The following is an 18,977-nucleotide window of genomic DNA, read 5'->3' on the forward strand; positions in this document are numbered from 1 at the left end:
ATTGCCAGCGCCTACCATAAAATTCTGGGCCTGGCTCTAGACGAACTAACTATTGTTATGGGGGTTCTAACCTCCACCGCCCAAGAAACAGTTGAGACCCCCCAAACCCCCGATACGGCCCAACCACTGTCTAAAATCCCTGAATCCTCCCCTCTGCCATACCCATCAGCTCCCAGTTTATACCCAGCTCCACCACCCCCACCTCTTGAGGTGAGCCTGGGAAAATCAGATCCTACCCCCGTTGAGACCATGCCAGTGCAGCTAACACGCACTAAAGTGGACCCAACTGGAACACGGAATGTTACCTATGAGTGGCGTACCCGCAGTAAAGAGGAGATAAAGGAGTTTATTAGTGACACTGGCCGGGAACCAGGCGAGCCGATGTTCTCTTGGCTAGGGCGGCTCATCCTGAAATTTGGCCAGGAGCTGGTCGATCAGGAGGAGGCTACCCTACTCTCCCGAAGTGCCTCCTGGTCTAGAGGGACTGCCCGTGGTGTACTTCTTGCTGCCCCAGTCTGGCCCATTTCTGTCCCGGCGGCCACGTACTTACAGGTGCAGAATAGCCCCCAAGCGTTCCAGCTCCCCCTAGAAGGCATTTCTACCCCCTGCAGTTTAATCTATACTATTGTGGGGGCGTCCCTCATCTGGTGGGATCCCGTACAAACACCGCTGGGTCTGACACAGGTGCAACAACAGTTACATCCCTTCCAGGCTTATTACTATGTCACTGACCTGCTGGTATCCTAGTACACGAGTAAGCGGTAGACATAGCACTTGATAGTAGCCCTCTTGGGGACACAAGTATATTATTATGGATGCGAGGCTTTCAAGGCCGACCAGTCACCTCACCGTTTCAGGCCATGGATCGCTTAAAGTGGCCTGTTCCCTGACCCACAGTAGCCGCAGGTGTGGTAGTCCCCGAGGCTAAGCCTAAGTATCCCGAAAGATCCTATATGGAACGGAAGATCTTCGGGTTCCTGATCAACAAAGCGGGCCTTAGTAAGGATGCTGCCCATAAATTAAGCCCCGCATAGCAGAAAGAGCTGGCCATAACCCTGGGGTGGGAGGATCGTTCAGAGGGCTCACATCAGGAAAACGGTGTAAGGCTGGGTGCGTAATGGCGGCCAACACCCGGTCTAATGACTCCAGGCCGTATTTTCCCCTAGTTACCCTTGATAACACCCCCCATCCATACCCCCAGGAGCGGCGCCAGGGTTTCTGACGCCCTAGGCAGACAGCCATTTTGCCGCCCCCCGCGGCCCCAGTGGACCTACCGCAGTGATGCCGGTGGGCAGTCCGCTGGTCTAAAGGCTCCAGTGGACCTGCCGCAGGCATGACTGCAGTAGGTCTGCCGTAGCCTTTACATCAGCGCACCGTCTGCCGAAATGACTGTGGCAGCTCCACCAGAGCCTTTCCAGCAGCGGACCGTCCGCTGCCATGACTGCGGTAGGTCCACCGGACCCGCGTGCCACCCCCCTGGCAAAATAGCACCCCCCCAAAATTCTGGCGCCCTAGGCCATTGCCTAGGTTGCCTAAATGGTAGCGCCGGCCCTGCATACCCCACAAGTGTACCGGTCATGTCAGCCATGTTCAAGGGCTCAATTGTATTGAGTCTCGGCCTGAAGTCAGGGTGAAGGCTATCCTTTGTAACACTCCTGTTCAGTTTTCTGCCCTCTTAGGAGATCAGACCATCCTTGGAGGGGGTGAGTTAAAGGCTTTTAAATTAGCCCCAGTTATCGTTAACGCCCTACTTGTTGCCCTAACTGTTAACCCCACAAACCCAGGGCAAGTAACCCAACCCCGTGGAAATACCAACCTATCCCCAAGGGAAAGCTTCCATCAACCAACTTTTAGCCCAACTTGAAAGCGCCCGGCATATTTGTCATGTTACCCACAGTCGATATCTATCTAGTGCATGGGGTATTCCAAAACCTCATAGGCCTCATGAATTTCGCATGGTTATTGACAACCGGTCAGCCAATCAACACATTGAGGCTATTGTATTTACAAGCCAATGGGATATACCCACAATTGAACGTATCTTACTTAACTGGCAAACCAAGTGGACATGTACCCTTGATCTTAAGGACATGTTCTACCAGATACCTCTTTATGACCCACAAGGGCTCCTCAATTTCGCGTATGAGGGCGCCCAGTATCAGTGGCGGGTCTGCCCCCAAGGGTACCAAAATTCACCCACCTGCGCTACCGAGGCACTAAGTAGAACCCTTCAAGTCATTTCACCCCCTGGGTTCAAGGTCATTCATTATGTAGATGATATACTCATCTGCGGCCCCGATTCTGCCCCTGTTCAAACCCTCGCCGACCAGGTCCTTCAGGTCCTAAATAATGACGGGTGGGAGGTTAACAAAACAAAGAGCTGCCTACTGCCGTCAGTCTCGTTTCAGTTTCTGGGGTTTAATGTTGAGGAGGGAGTCCTCCAACATTCTTTGTACCAATTATTATAGCCATAGTTTAAGGTAGGGGTTCACTCCCCGTCCCCCATCCCAAAAACAAATCCAAAGGATGCTCGGCACATTTAATTACCATCGAGCTTTCCTCCCCGCCAACTTACTCCATGCTTTGTCTACCGTTCAGCAATTTGCAAAAACCAAAAGGCTGCTCTGGAGCGAGGAAGCTGATCAGGCAGTAGGTGACTTAACAGCATGGCTCCATTCTAACCCAATCCTATACCAGTGGGATCCTAAAGACCCAATTCTTATCACCTTATCAATCACGGCTCACAGCATAGGTGCAGTTATCACCAAGGAAAACCGTCCAGTATATCACAGTGCCCACACCTTTAATGGTCTGGAGTATCGGTATGGATCGGTAGGGCACATGTTCCTTGGAGTCAAACTCGCCGCCCTTGAGCCAAAATGGCTCACGGCAAGCTCCAAGGTCCCCATGTGCAGCTCATTCCCTGGCTGTCATTTACTCCAGCTCCACAGTTTCACGGGTCATCAGCCACCTGGGAAAAGCTAATGTTTACAGCACAGGAGGCCTTCGGACAATGGGTTTTATGCTCAAGTTCTACCGCTGAAGAGGATCCCAGCTTAGCTGAGCTTAGCGCATTTGACCCATGGATCGTATCTGACGGGGGTACAGCCCCCTCCCCCCGTGCTGGTATTCTTTGCCAGCAGTGTGAAATGTTTCAAGCTGATCTTCTCCCTAGCCATGTTTCAGCCCAACTAGCCAAGGTTCAAGGGATATTTTTAGCTGCCTCCCACCTCGCTTCTGCCCATCCTTGTATTCGGTTTGTCCTCAGTATTGACTCCGCTTATGGGGTGTCCATCCTCACCCGCGAGGGACAACCACGAACATATGAGGACCTATGGGAGCAAATTTTCACCCTCATGTATAAAACTAAATTACCCTGGTTTATTACCCACTGCCCTTCCCAACGACCAGACAGCAATCCACTCCATACTGCCCTCGATCAACATCTTCGGACCTTTTAGGCCGAGACCCCTAGTAGCCCCAAGGTGTCTTCCGCCACCGCCCTGACCCTCGGGATTCTTTTTTGACATGGATGCATGAAGAATGGGGGCACTTACCTGGGCGAGCCCTTCACCAAATCCTTACAGCTCATGGGCACCGCAAATCAGACTTAACACGTCAACACTGCAATGAAGTTATATGCACTTGCCAGCAGTGTCAAGCAACTCATCATACGTCCCAACCTGTCATAACCCATGGAGCTTTACTGCACCAATTCTTTAAACCTGGACACCATTGGCAATTAGATATAATTGAACCTTTAGCTGGGGCTAAACTATTCCGAAAGGGGGATAGTAGCCATGGATTTAAGGCTCTCGCCAAATCCATTGCTCACCATTAAAATGGTCTACAGCTCCAGCAGTTAATAAGGCGCTGCTCCAAGTCTTTGCAACTTGGGGTGATCCCTCTGAAATCCAAACTGATGGAGGTCCCCCATTTACCAGTCATAGCTTTGAGGCCTTAGTTACCAAGTGGGGCGCTCAGCTCCATGTCCACCTCCCCTACCATCCTCATAGTAATGGTGTCGTGGAGCGTTGTATCAGAATCCTTAAGACACAACTCCGTGCCATTATCGGGAAACCAGACTATAAAGGCTGGCACCTGGCCTTACCTCAGGCCCTCATCGCCTTAAAAGCAGCCTATAGTGGTTGGTCACATATCGATCCAGAGTTACCCCCACCCTGAAAACTAGTTTTTACCCCACAGGAGACAGTGTGGTTATGTGCCCCGGAAGCGTCTGGACACCCACAGCCCATTCCAGCCGTCGTATCCAAGGCCGGTCACTTCCCTAATACATACCATATTGTGTGTACTGGCCAATCAGAAACCCGACTAGTTCACCACAACTGGCTTAGCCGGCGATCATAACCGGACTTACCCTAGGGCTTGTCCTATTCTCTGTTTTGTCGTTTCAGGTCTATCCGCAACTACATCGTCCACATCCAAACCCTCAGGTGAATTGGATCCTAGCTTACACCGGTCAAGAACTTCTGGCTGCTGATTCAAAAGACATTTCCTCCATTCCCTCAGATCACCATTGTGTCATTCATATGCTCTAACCCCCTATCTACCCCGAGGGGGTCCCCCTTTCTTTTAAGTTCCTCCCTATTAAAAATGTGTCCCACGAGTACCCTGCCTCTCAATGTAACAACCCTGACTGGCTTTGGCGATCCCTGTTTACTTGTAATTCTACCCAGTCAGACCGGTTTGAAACTTATAACACCCCTATTTCCGTGTCCATTTTGTGTTTTTGGGTCCTAACTCTCGCCGTTCATGGGGAATGTATTCTAATTGCTCTCACTATTTTATGCCCCCACCCCCTTGTCACTGGTGCCATATAGATTATGATTTTGGTTGGCAGTATGAAAAGGGAGACTCCCCCAATTGGTATTATCAAGCGTTTAATTCCACCCTAGCCACCCTTAACTAATCTAATGTTCCTATTACTATTTTTGACGCTTCTTCGTGGATGTGGTCCTCCCGCTTCACATTCGCTACTAGTCAGCGAACGGTTGGCCTAAGGGCCATTGATTGGGCACGTCATTATTGGGTCACAGCTGCACATAACCCTGCAACTGTAGACAGAAGGAATTTGCTTGTTAGGTGGGCTAACACCTCCAACTTGTATTCTCCCCCTGGAATCTATTGGCTGTGTGACTATGGCATTGCTCACAATCATCGTCGCTTCCCTAAGGGCATTTGCGCCCTCAGCCAAATTTTTATTAAAGGAGGAGGTGTCTTTCACAGGCCTCCCCCCGTATTCGGTCCATAGAAATGCGATCTCACATGGTGGACCCGTCTGAGATCGACCACTGAAACCCTCTTTTGGGGATATGTACAATTTAACCCTGTTGGTTATGCCTTTACCCTTGATCAGCTTCGCAGCCTTTCAGTTAATTTGGAAACCCTTACTAACCTCACTGCTCTTGGATTTCAACAGGCTGATGATTCCCTAACCACGTTGGCTGAGTATACCGAACAAAATCTCCTTATGTTACAAACTTTGCCTCATCAGGACTTTTGTGAAGCTCTAGAGAACCTTGATTCTCGCTTCAAGGGTCAGTGTTGTCTTCGCCTACATCCTGGATGGAACAACGTCTCCGCCACGTCCCAGTAGCTGTCATCTCTGGCTGTTCACATCCGCAATGAGTGTCAATACTGGGACTGGTGGCAGACTACTTTGTCTGATTGGGGACTTGGACATTGGGCGCAGTCCCTCAAACAATGGTTAATCGTTGCAGCAATTGTTATTACATTTTGTTTAGGTCTTGCAGTTACCAAAGCTTTGGTAGTTAAAACTATATCTGCACTTCCCGTTCAGGTTAAGTATTCCCCCCTCCAACCAGCCGACGACCAGTCAGATACAGAGTCCCTGGTCTAAATTTTGCCCCTCTCCCAGGCTCACCCCCCTCTCTGGGCATGAGCTGTCCCTTTCATCATGGACTGACAATCGGCCACGGGGGCATGTCACAACCCGAAACTCACACTTAGGCTCTCGGTCTGGCCGATTGTCGGTCAGTACAGGGTCAGCACAAGGTCAGTAGTGGGCCGTGTGCTACTAGTGGGCCGTGTGCCACCTGTGTGCCGCGTGCTACTGCAGGGCCGTGTACTACAAGTGTGCCGAGTGCTACCTGTGCCGTGTGCAAAAGTGGTGTGTCGTGTGCAGCCCTTAGTATGCTGGGTGCAGTTTCTACTGACGTAAAGGGCATCAGCTCGGAACTTGATAGGTGCAGGAGCTGGGAACCAATCCAACGCTGACATGAGTAAGAGTCTTCAGATAAAACTGTGTCTCTCACCAAAAACTGTTAGAAATTCTCGCGTGTTAGCTGAAAGGCCTGATCATGCTTTCAGCCAGGGTCTTCTCCGTTTTTGCCGGCTCGTGTAATGTCGTGTTAGAATTACATCCCTTCAAATTGCCATGTATTCGGTGTCTGTACTGCTGGTCAGCTGCATCTGGAGGGTGGTGAGAACATTTTAATTTTTGTATATAATCTATCTTTGCCTAATTACCTGCCTTTGTTTGTCTTCCCTGCATTGTATAGAGTTGTGTATAGAGTTTTGTATATAATTGCTGATAGCATTCCTGATTGATAAATTGCCTTGTTTAATCTGAATTATAATTCACTCCTGTTGTTAGTTCAGTCTGGTTATTTCCTTATTGCTGTTCTTGTTGCCCAGTCTAATAGTATCTGTAGTCGTTGAATTGCCCCTTTTTGATCCAAGTTGCAATTTATCCTTGTTGTTTGTTTGGTTAATAAACAGCTGTTTGATTCTGAACTTTACTTGGTTGCATTCAGTCATTCCTTACCAGATAAAACACTTAGTCGAACCTGATTTGTCTCGGTCATGAACGAAGGCTGTCCAGACAATGAATCGCCTCTTTCATACCCTTCCCAACAGAGAGCATTAAAGACCGAGATTCGTTCCCCAGGATGAAGTTCTCGAATGCAAGAGAATTGTGGGGGCTCCATAGACCAAAACATCTATAGGTTACCGACACCTATCCAAAAGTCATGGGCTTTCCGGTGATCAGGGGTGCTGGCTACGTAACGATTAGGCCTGCCAGGCGGTCTTATTTCCCATACCTCCCGGTGAATCACCCAGTCCCATAGGCAGTTTTCCCAGGGTCCCAGAAGCAGCATTAAGACAGGTGGCCACAGTCCGGTTATCAGCCTGGTGGCCTGAAATGAGCATCGAGTATGATTACATTCCCAAGCCCTCAGAGCCCATGTGTTTCTCCAAGGCCACAACTTGAGCAGCACCCCCGTGTTGGCGGTGAGTGCCGTGGGCCAGCTTTGGTCCTGGATGTCGCTTCGGATGGTGGAGAGGCGGACGTTTAGGAAATCCTGAATTTCCTCACAGGCTAAGTCCCACTGAGACACCTTCCCGGCCTCGACAGTAGTGAGTACCATTTTCATAAGGAGCTCCTGAGTTTAAGTGCTAAGGGCAGACAGGACATGTGACTCTCCTATCCCGGCCTGGGTCTGGGCTAGATGGGCTCCTGTCAAAGGCCTGAGGCCCTTTCCAGGTTACCCAGTCGTTCACCATGTTTCTGAGCCTTATTAATGTTCCAGAGGGCAGCAGCGCTATTCAGGACATGTAACACCCCTTGCACCAGCCCACGTTTCACTCGAAACACCACCCAAGTTGTTTGTTGCTGAGCTAACCGGATAGCAGCACCCTTCGAGCAATTGGGGTACAGGGAGGTTATTCAGAACCTAGACAGTGGAAAAGAAAAGGTAATGATGCTTAGAATGGCGTTAAGCACAATCCACCGCTGGGTGAGAGTATCTCATCTGTATGGTGTGATATACAATAGTTTGTGGCCGAACATGTCTATCTTTTGTTGGGATTCATGGAGGGTGGGGTTGTAGGTGCGAGCATGATAGACAATAAGGTATGCTAGCACGTTGGCAGTGGGCGGGGTCTCGATATAAAAGAAGACAACTCTAGGGGAACAGGTTTTGTGGGCAAAGATACTGTTGGGGAGGAGTTGGGTAAATATGAAGCATGGCTCAGTGGACTCCTCAGTGGTGGACATGTTGCAAGCCCCCGCCATAGCCATTGTCTCCACCTCGGTCTCCTCCCCCAATACCTCAGTGTTGTTATACCTCAAGGGGTGGGTAGGATTAATAATAAAGATCTTGATTTCTACCCTTTCAGAAGTGAACCATTTTATGGTCCTGCCATAGGTGTGGACCTGGTCTTTTAGGAATAGGGTTTTGGAGCAAAATTCTTTGATGTCCCCAGTAGTCACGGGTTTGGGCCAGTAAGTATCATTACTAAATGTAATGCGACCTTTATTAGGGATGGTTGGGACAAGGACGGGGGCCCTGCGGGTTGTGGAAGGAGTTTCACGTTGAGAAAGGTACTGGGAATGCTTGGCCAAGTGGTGGTCAAATCCCTCGTCTGAAAGCCAGTTAGGGAGGGCTGTACATGCAGAGGGCACTTGTCCTACAGCATAGGGTACAGCCTGAGGGATAAATCCCCCGAGACATTCGATACCACATTCCCACAAATGCCCCCCACAAGTCCCTCCCTGCCAATGTATAATATTCCGCCTCTTATACCAGGGCCAATTTTTAACGTCCTTTTTTATAACAAACAGTTTTTTGACCAGTGAGTCCAGGACCCCATCAAGGAAATGGGTGTACCTTGTCTTCATGAGAAGTTTGACCAGTGATGCTGTGATAGGTGCTGGAGCAAGGGTCAGGCCAGATGACCAGAAGAAAACAAGTGTATCGTGAAAGTTCAGGATCAGCAGCAAAAACATAGTCATGCACATAAACCTGATGGAGGGCATGAGCCATTTTCGTACCATGACTGATTCTTTGATCCTGATAACAGGATCTGTCATGGCGGCTAAGGGCCGGCTTGTGGGCGCTAGGCTCACCACAGGACTTAGGAAGGCATTATTCTGGCCTCTTTCTGAGTTGATAGCACAGATTCTTTCCTGGCTTCTTTCTGAGTTGATAGCACGGACTCTTTCCCCCCTGCTCAGAGTCAAGAGCTTCAGGCGTCTGAGTGACTGTCTGGAACTGGGGCCAACGAAAAGTCCAGGGCCAATGGAGCCAATGGCAGTGGGATCTTTTTGCACTGCGAGGCATGGACCCAGTTGGGCAACCCTCTACACTTAATGGCGGTGTAGGTAGGCAGCAACACCTGGTAAGGACCCTTCCACTGGGGTTCCAGAGAGGTCTTTCTTTGGTAAATCTTGACATACACCCAGTCTGCCAGCTGGAGATCGTGGCACGGGGAATCGGCGGGAGCCGGCAAGGCACTTTGTACCTGGGAATGTAAGGATCTAACACACCAGATAAGCTCCTTACAGTACATTAGAACTGCCTCATCTGTGAGCTGTAGGTTCAACTCACGAGGAAGACAGGAAGGGGATGCAGGCATTCTCATGGGCCTGGCCATTAAGATTTCGTGTGGGGAAAGGCCATGCTTTCGGGCAGGGGTATTTCTCATCTACAACAAAGCCAGGGGTAAGGCAACCGGCCATTTGAGGCCCATTTCTGCACAAACCTTGGCTAATTTATTCTTAAGTTCTCCATTTTTCCGTTCTACAGCCCCCGCACTTTGGGGGTGATGTGCACAGTGTAAATGCTGGGTGATTCCAAGAGCCTTGCAAACTTGCTGCATGATTTGGCCTGTCAAATGAGTGCCCTGTCAGTGTTAATCAAGAGGAGTAGGCCAAATCGGGGAATACAATCCTGCAACAATTTCTTTGCGGCAGTAATGAAATCAGCCTTGGCACAGGGGTAGGCTTCCACTCACCCTGAAAATCTACATGCGCATACAAGGACATATTAATTAGAGCAGCATTTCGGCAAACTTATGAAGTCAATCTCAATGTTTACAAACGGACCACAAGGAGAGGGGTGGGCCGCTGGTCTGGTTTTTACTGGCCTACCAACATTATAAGCTAGACAAACAGGACATGCACTGCAATATTGTTAAGCCATTGAAGCAAAACCTGGGGCATACCAACAATGACTGACTACATCCATCATTTCCCCTTGCTTACTTGGCCTAGGAGTATGATTCTCACTTACGGTGTGAGTGGTCTTGGGTTCAAATCCCAGATAAGCCTTTATATTGTTGTGGAAAAATTTACCCCCACATCATTTTGAACAGAGACTCAGCCTGAGTCCCGTTTATTGACGAACACACCAACGTGCTGGGGGTAGCAGTTGTAGGAACTGATCCCCCGATGTTAAGCACACTGCAGCTTTTAAAGCTTAAAACTGCAAACAAATTACACACAGGTCAGTAATAATTGTCCATATTAGGAATTAAGTTATGCACACTTAGGTAATAACAACATTATTAGGAATTAGAGAGTTAAGGTCTCTTGGTACTTCCCATTGTTCTTTCGCCACCGCCCCCCAGTATGGGTGCAATTTGAGTTATGGTCCTTTCAGTACTTTCCACCGTGGTTATACTCTTGCCTTTTATGGGCATTGTCTTACACAACTGTCCTTTACAGGGCACAACCACACAATCGGAAGGGGTATGGGGGGGCATCTAGAATTCATTTCAGGTAATTGCTTCACACAAGTGGTTATTATATTTCATAAGTGGTACACACATATTGCAAATTGTTCTCATTTTCAGGGGCTTTCCACCCCTTCCCCTCCTCCCCCTTTGACCGCTACTGTTAGGAAGCACAATTCTTAGCTTGGCTAAGGTTTTGGGCCTGCTGTCTGCAAGGCAGGCTCAGATCAAGTAAGCAAAAGCCTAGATCATCAGGGCTACCTAAATTTTCCACTACACCCCTAAATGATATTAGGGTTATAAGGAATAGCCAGCACGGATTTGTCAAGAACAAATCATTCCAAACCAAACATGTTTCCTTCTTTGACAGGATTACTGGCCTAGTGGATGCAGGGAAGCAGTAGATGTGATATAGCTTGGTGTTAATAAGACTTTTCACACTGTCCCACATGATATTCTCATAAGCAAACTAGCAAAATGTGGCCCAGATGCAATTAGTATAATATGGATGCACAACTGGTTGAAAGAACATATTCAAAAAGGAGTTATCAATGGTTCACTCTCAATCTGAGAGGGTGTATCTAGTGGGGTCCTGCAGAGGTTAGTCTTGGGTCCGGTACTATTCAATATTTTAATTAATAATTTGGATAATGGCATTGAGAGTAACATTATAAAATCTGCAGATGACACCAAGCACTTTGGAGCACAGGATTAGAATGCAAAATACCCTTGACAAATTGGAGAATTGGTCTGAAATCAATAAGGTGGAACTCAATAAAGGAAAGTGCAAAGTACTACACTTAGGCAAGAAAAGTCAAATGCACAACTAAAAGAAATGAAGAATAACTGGCTAAGTGATAGTCGTGCTGAAAAGGATCTGATGGTTATAGTGGATGACAAATTGAATATGAGTCAAAAATGGGATGCAGTTGCAAAAAAGGCTAATATAATTCTGCGGTGTATTAATAGGAGTGTTGTCTGAAAGTCATGGGAAGTAATGTCCAACCCTACTTGACTCTGGTGAGGCCTCAGCTGGAGTACTGTATCCAACTCTGAGCGCCACACTTCAGGAATGATGTGGTCAAATTGGAGAGTCCAGAGGAGAGTACCAAAAATGATAAATGGTTTAGAAAACCTGAGTTATAAGGAAAGTTAAAAATACTAGGAATGTTTAGTCTTGAGAAAAGAAGACTGAGGGACAGTCTGATAACAATCTTCAAACACGTTGAGGGCTGTTAAAAAGAAGCCATTGATCAATTGTTCTCCATGGTCACTGAAGGTGAAACAAGAAGTAGTGGGCTTAATCTGCAGAAAAGAAGATTTACGTTCGATATTTGGAAAATCTTTCTAACTATAAGAACAGTTAAGTACTATAATGGACTTCCAACGGAGGTTTTGGAATCCCTATCACTGGAGGTTTTTAAGAACAGGTTGGACTAATACCAGTCTGGGATGTCCTAAGTTTACTTGGTCCTGCCTCAGTGCAGGGAGCTGGACTTGACCTCCTGAAGTCCCTTCCAGCCCTATATCTCTGATTCTATAAGAGAGGAGAGGGTGAATGGTCGTCTTCCTTTTTGAGAGGACACCCCTGTTGGTGTTGGGTATTTGCTTTTTAACCAAACCTTTTCCAAGATCACAACAGCTTCACATTCAATTCACAATGAAAAGCTCCTACCAACTATGATGCACACAAACATATCACTATAAACTAATATTGAAATCTCTCTTCCTAACAAGACATCAGTTGAATTATACAGACTATTGCAACAATATAGAAGGTAAACCATTCAAAAATGACCATTTTGGAATCTGTCATTAGTCCTAGAGGGGATAATTACAGATTAATGGGCAGGAGGAGGTACCCCCTTAAAGATTTCTGTACCTGTCACTTATAGGGAGAAAGCAGAGTTCCTAGGAGTTTTATTCTCCAAGTGCCATATATATATAAATACTTACAAGTATTTCTTCAGATTTACTAAAGGCTCTGGCAAGTTTGTAATGATTTAACATTTTAAGAATAAATTAAAGTAAGTGCATGACTAATCATTTCTATATCTATAGAGAGGTTTGCGCCCTACCTTTTTGAGCTGAGAAGGACAATGGAAGATTGCTATTTGGGGCAAGAATCCATACTGATTTCCTCTGAAAGCCAATACATGTTGGTTTGAAATTCCCCCTCACCTGCTGCCTCCTTGTAGCGTCTGTTGGATTTAGATGCTCAAATGCTAATGGGATTGGAAGTTCTTGCTGAGTTTCTTCTTTGAGTGATTGCTCATGTCAATTGTAATTAGGTGTGTGTGTCCCATGTGCACGGCAGCCTAGAGTTTTTCTCTAGTGATACCCATCAGGTCGGGTCAGGAGCCCCCTGGAGTCATGCCTCCATGGCACCGAATATAGGGCCCTACTGACCCACCACCACCTCAGTTCCTTCTTACCACCTATGACAGTTATCTGGAAGGCTCGTTAGCTCTTGCTTCAACAAATGTCTTTTCTTAGCAGTGTTGTGGAAAAATCGATCCACGCCTTGTGGTTTTTTTTATTCATTACAAGTGAGCAGGGGAGAAACGTTATGGAAAACGGCAGGGCTGCCCAGAGGATTCCGGAGGCCTGGGCCATCGGCGGCAGGTGGCTCCAGTGGACCGCCCGCAGGTGGTCCCGCGGCTCCAGTGGAGCATCCACAGGCACGCCTGCGGGAGGTCCACTGGAGCCGTGGGACCAGCGGACCCTCCGCAGCCATGCCTGCAGGAGGTCCACCGGAGCAGTGGGACCGGCAAGCGGCAGGGGGCCCCCCACGTGGAGAAATGTCTAGAGCCGGCCCTGTTCTGCAGCGGGGGGGCCCTTCCATTCTGGGACCCGCCGCTGAAGTGCCCAGAAGACCCGCAGCGGGGGCCCCCTGCTAGCGAATTACCACCGCAGTGGGACCTGCCGCCGAAGTGCAGCCCGCTTTTCGGCGGTAATTCGGTGGCAGGGGGCCCCCGCCGCGGGTCTTCGGGGCACTTCGGCAGCGGGTCCCTGAACGGAAGGGCCCCCCGCCACCGAATTACAGCCGAAGACCGGGTTGCACTTCGGCAGCAGGTCCCGCTTTGGCGGTAATGCGATGGCGGGGGGTCCTTCCTCCCCAGAGCGGAAGGACTCCCCCACCAGTGAAGACCAGGAGCGGAAGAAGCTGTGGGGCCCAGCCCCGCAAGAGTTTTCTGGGGCCCCCGAGCGAGTGAAGGACCCCGCTCCAGGGGCCCCAAAAAAACTCTTGTGGGGGCCCCTGTGGGGCCTGGGGCCAATTGCCCCTCTTGCCCCCCTCCCGGGCGGCCCTGGAAAACGGCCTCCTTTATAAAGCTTAAAACCACAATCTTAATATGCAAGTTATATACATCATTTTCTCATTAATTTGTTGCAAAATATTGCAAGGCTAAAGCTAATTGGAGCAGGAGTAAACTTCTTCCATATTAGGTTTTTCCTGTTGTTACTTATCTGTTCTATGCAGTTACATGTTGATGGTAAGGGATATTACAAAATTGTTTTTCAGTTGAGGAAAGACGGTTACTCACCTTTGTAACTGTTGTTCTTCGAGATGTGTTGCTCATATCCATTCCAATTAGGTGTGCGCGCGCCACGTGCACTTTCATGGGACGATTTTTACCCTAGCAACACTCAGTGGGTCGGCTGGGCGCCCCCTGGAGTGGCAGGGGTATATATCTGACGCCACAGCGGCACCACTCCAGGGGGCGCCCAGCCGATCCACCAAGTGTTGCTAGGGTAAAAATCTTCCGACGAACGTGCACATGGCGCACGCACACCTAACTGGAATGGATATGAGCAAGCACTCGAAGAAGAACTGTTAGATACTTTTCACTGTCTCCTCCGTGCCCCCCTGCTTGGTTTGTCTGGATGGCCCTCGCAGCTTGACATGAGGCTTGGGCGTATAAGGCCTTGGATAACACTGGATTTTCCCTTACAACTGGCCCTTTTGGTGCCCCTTTTCGGCACCGCCTCCTTAGTTAACTTCTGTATTCATTAGCCCCTCTAATTCATTTTCGGGACCTTCCCTTTGCACTGGGAGTTCAACATACTCATTCATTACTGCCTCTGGTTCCTCTCCTTCCCAGCTATGGTTGAACATTTCATTAATCACCATAATCGTTATTTGCTCCCTGGCAGGATGCCTAGTGGGTTTTACTGATAATCTAGGCAAGCAACTGCAAATACAACACCCCAATCTACATATTACGTACATTGCAACAACATACAATAATGCAGCAATAATTCCAAATAATATTTGCTTTAAACGAAGGGACCATGAGGAAAAGACGGTTACTCACCTTTGTAACTGTTGTTCTTCGAGATGTGTTGCTCACATCCATTCCAGTTAGGTGTGCGCGCCGTGCGTGCACGTTCGTCGGAAACTTTTTACCCTAGCAACTCCAGTGGGCCGGCAGGTCGCCCCCTGGAGTGGCGCCGCCATGGCGCCCAATATATATCCCTGCCGGCCCGCCCGCTCCTCAGTTCCTTCTTGCCGGCTACTCCGACAGTGGGGAAGGAGGGCGGGTGTGGAATGGATGTGAGCAACACATCTCGAAGAACAACAGTTACAAAGGTGAGTAACCGTCTTTTCTTCTTCGAGTGATTGCTCACATCCATTCCAGTTAGGTGACTCCCAAGCCATACCTAGGCGGTGGGGTCGGAGTGAGAAGTCGCGGCATGGAGCACTGCAGTTCCGAAGGCCGCATCCTCTCTCGACTGCTGGACCAGGGCGTAGTGGGAAGCAAAGGTGTGGACCGATGACCAGGTCGCTGCCCGACAGATTTCCTGGATGGGCACACGGGCAAGGAAAGCCAGCGACGACGCCTGCGCCCTGGTAGAATGCGCAGTCACGCGGCCCGTAGGGACATGGGCCAAGTCATAACAGGTCCTGATACAGGACGTAACCCACGAGGATAACCTCTGGGAGGAGATGGGAAGCCCTTTCATACGGTCCGCTACCGCCACGAAAAGCTGGGGGGATTTGCGGAAGGGTTTGGTCCTCTCTATGTAGAACGCGAGAGCTCTACGGACATCCAGCGAGTGGAGCTGCTGCTCCCTGCCTGAGGAGTGAGGTTTTGGGAAAAAAACCGGGAGGAAAATCTCTTGGCTGACGTGGAAGGCTGAGACCACCTTGGGTAGAAAGGCAGGGTGCGGTCTAAGCTGCACCTTGTCTTTGTGGAAGACCATGTATGGGGGGTCTACCACAAGGGCTCGGAGTTCCGACACCCGTCTAGCTGAGGTGATAGCTACTAGAAAGGCAGCCTTCCAAGAGAGGTAAAGCAGGGAGCAAGTAGCTAACGGCTCAAAGGGGGGCCCCATGAGCCGGGACAACACCAGGTTAAGATCCCAGGTTGGAGCAGGGGGACGGACGTTGGGGAATAACCGTTCCAGCCCTTTAAGGAATCTCGACACCGTCGGGTGAGAAAAAACGGAGCGACCGTCCGCACCCGGGTGAAAGGTGGAGATAGCTGCTAGATGGACTCGCAACGACGATAAGGCCAGACCTTGCTCTTTGAGGGACCAAACATAGTCTAAGATTTCGGTTACCGAAACTTCCATAGGGCGGAGATTTCTCTCTACGCACCAACAGGAGAAGCGTTTCCATTTCGCCGAATACGTGGCTCTTGTGGACGGTTTCCTGCTGCTCAAGAGCACCTCTCTCACGGGCGTGGAGCAGCGCAGCTCGGAACCAGTTAGCCACGCAGGAGCCACGCCGCTAGGTGCAGCGACTGCAGGTCTGGGTGACAGAGAGACCCGTGGTCCTGGGTAATCAGGTCCGGATGAAGGGGCAGGGGAACTGGGTCGGCTACGGCCAAGTCCAGCAGTATGGTGTACCAGTGCTGTCTGGGCCATGCCGGGGCCACCATGATCACACGAGCCCTGTCTCTGCGCACCTTCAGGAGGACCTTGTGAACCAGAGGGAACGGAGGAAACGCATAGTACAGGTGGGTCGACCACTGGATGAGGAAGGCATCCGCTATCGACCCCGGCTCCCTGCCCTGAAAGGAGCAGAACGCTTGGCACTTCCTGTTCCCCTTGGACGCAAAGAGGTCCACCCGGGGATAACCCCACCTCCGGAAAATGGAGAGAGCGACGTCCGGGCGAAGGGACCACTCGTGTGACAGGAAGGATCTGCTCAATCGATCCGCCAGCGTGTTCCGTACTCCGGGAAGGAAGGAAGCCCTGAGGTGAATGGAGTGGGCTACGCAAAAGTCCCAGAGTCGTATCGCCTCGAGGCACAGGGAGGAGGACCTGGTGCCGCCCTGCTTGTTGATATAATACATGGTCGTCGTGTTGTCCGTGAACACGGCTACACAACGACCCTGAAGCTGATGACAAAACGTTTGGCAAGCAAGGCGGACCGCTCTCAACTCCCTCATGTTGATGTGTAGCCCCACCTCCTCCTGAGACCACAGGCCCTGCATCCGCAGGGTCCCTAGGTGGGCCCCCCAGCCTAGATCTGAGGCATCCGTTGTCAGGGATACCGAGGGCTGAGACGGGTGAAAGGGAAGACCCGCACACAATACGGACTGGTCCAACCACCAGCCGAGGGAATCTAAGACCTTCTGGGGGATTGTGAGTAACATGTCTAACGGTTGCCTTGCCGGCCTGTAATGACTGATAAGCCACAGCTGGAGAGGCCTCATGCGGAGCCGAGCGTAGTCGGTCACAAAGGTGCACGCCGCCATGTGGCCTAACAGGGTTAGACATGTCCTCACGGACGTCAACGGGGCTGACCGCAAGCGTTGAACGATCGCCGCCATGGTCTGGAACCGCTGCAGAGGCAGCGAGGCCCTGCCCACAGTGGCGTCCAGGACGGCCCCGATAAATTCCACCTTCTGAGTGGGCCTCAGGGTGGACTTGTCTGTGTTTATCAACAGGCCCAGACTCGCAAACATGCCGGCGATCACGCGGACATGGCTGGTCACCTGCTGTTCCGACGTGCCCCGAATCAACCAATCGTCCAGATAAGGGAACACGTGGACACGGTTGCGCCGAAGATGCGCCACGACAACTGCCATGCACTTTGTAAACACCCTCGGGGCCGTGGACAGGCCGAACGGGAGGACTGCAAATTGATAATGAAGAGCCCCCACAACGAAGCGGAGAAAGCGTCTGTGGCGCGGCCAAATGGCAATGTGGAAATACGCGTCCTGCATGTCGAGGGCGGCATACCAGTCTCCCGGATGCAGGGATGGAATAATGGTCCCCAGGGATACCATGCGGAACTTCAACTTCACCAGGTATTTGTTGAGCTCTCGCAGGTCGAGGATAGGCCTGAGGCCCCCCTTGGCCTTGGGGATCAGAAAGTAGCGGGAATAAAACCCCTTGCCTTTCTCGTTTTCCGGAACCGCCTCTATAGCTCCTTTGCTGAGGAGCGTCTGCACCTCCTGCCGAAGGAATTGCTCGTGAGAGGGGTCCCTGAAGAGGGACGAGGAAGGAGGGCGGGAAGGAGGAAACGAAACAAACTGCAGGCGGTATCCCGTCTGCACCACGCTTAAGACCCAGCGGTCCGATGTTATTTGGGACCACGCCGGGAGGAAAAACGAAAGGCGGTTGGAAAACGGGGGGGAAGGATCCATAGGGGAAACTGTTACTGCGCCCTCGAGCGCACCTTCAAAATGAAGGCTTAGGACCAGGCGGGGGTTTTGAGGAGCCTTGGTTCTGCCCCCCTTGGTTCCCCGACTGCCTGCGCCTCCCGTTCCTGCCGCGGCGCTTGTAAAGGTCCTGCCGCTGGCGGAACTGGGAAAACGGCCTGCGTTGTTGTAGTTGTTGTTGTTGCGGCCGGAAGGGTCTACGCTGCGTCACGGGAGTGTGCATCCCGAGGGACCGCATAACGACTCGGTTATCTTTCAGACTCTTGAGTCTGGGGTCTGTTTTGTCAGAAAATAGGCCCTGGCCTTCGAAAGGAAGGTCCTGTATGGTATGCTGGAGCTCCGGCGGAAGGCCGGAAACCTGCAGCCAGGAGATGCGACGCATCGTAACACCTGACGCAAGGGTACGGGCAGCCGAGTCCGCAGCGTCCAAGGAGGCTTGCAAGGCCGTGCGTGCGACCTTCTTGCCTTCGTGCAAGATGGCCGTAAACTCTTGGCGAGCATCCTGTGGCAGCAGCTCCTTAAATTTGTCCACTGCCACCCAGGAATCAAAGGCATATCTGCTCAGCAGGGCCTGCTGGTTGGAGACCCTGAGCTGCAGCGCCCCAGCCGAATACACCTTACGGCCAAGGAGGTCCATCCGCCTGGCCTCTCTTGATTTGGGGGCCGGAGCCTCCTGGCCATGACGCTCCCTATCGTTCACCGATTGAACCACCAGTGAACACGGGGTCGGGTGTACATGGAGATATTCGTATCCCCTGGAAGGGGCCATGTACTTCCTCTCGACGCCTTTTGCTGTCGGAGGGATGGAGGCCGGAGACTGCCAGATGGTGTTGGCGTTGGCCTGGATGGTTCGTATAAAGG

At 50.7% G+C, this 18,977-nt stretch overlaps 1 pseudogene; it reads left to right on the plus strand.

Moving 5' to 3' along the window:
* Positions 1-249: 249 nt before the first annotated feature.
* LOC115644984 overlaps positions 250-18,977 on the plus strand; it is a 38,040-nt pseudogene continuing 19,312 nt past the window's right edge.

The sequence above is a fragment of the Gopherus evgoodei genome, chromosome 2 (assembly GCF_007399415.2).
Source record: "Gopherus evgoodei ecotype Sinaloan lineage chromosome 2, rGopEvg1_v1.p, whole genome shotgun sequence".
Classification (NCBI taxonomy): Eukaryota; Metazoa; Chordata; order Testudines; family Testudinidae; genus Gopherus; species Gopherus evgoodei.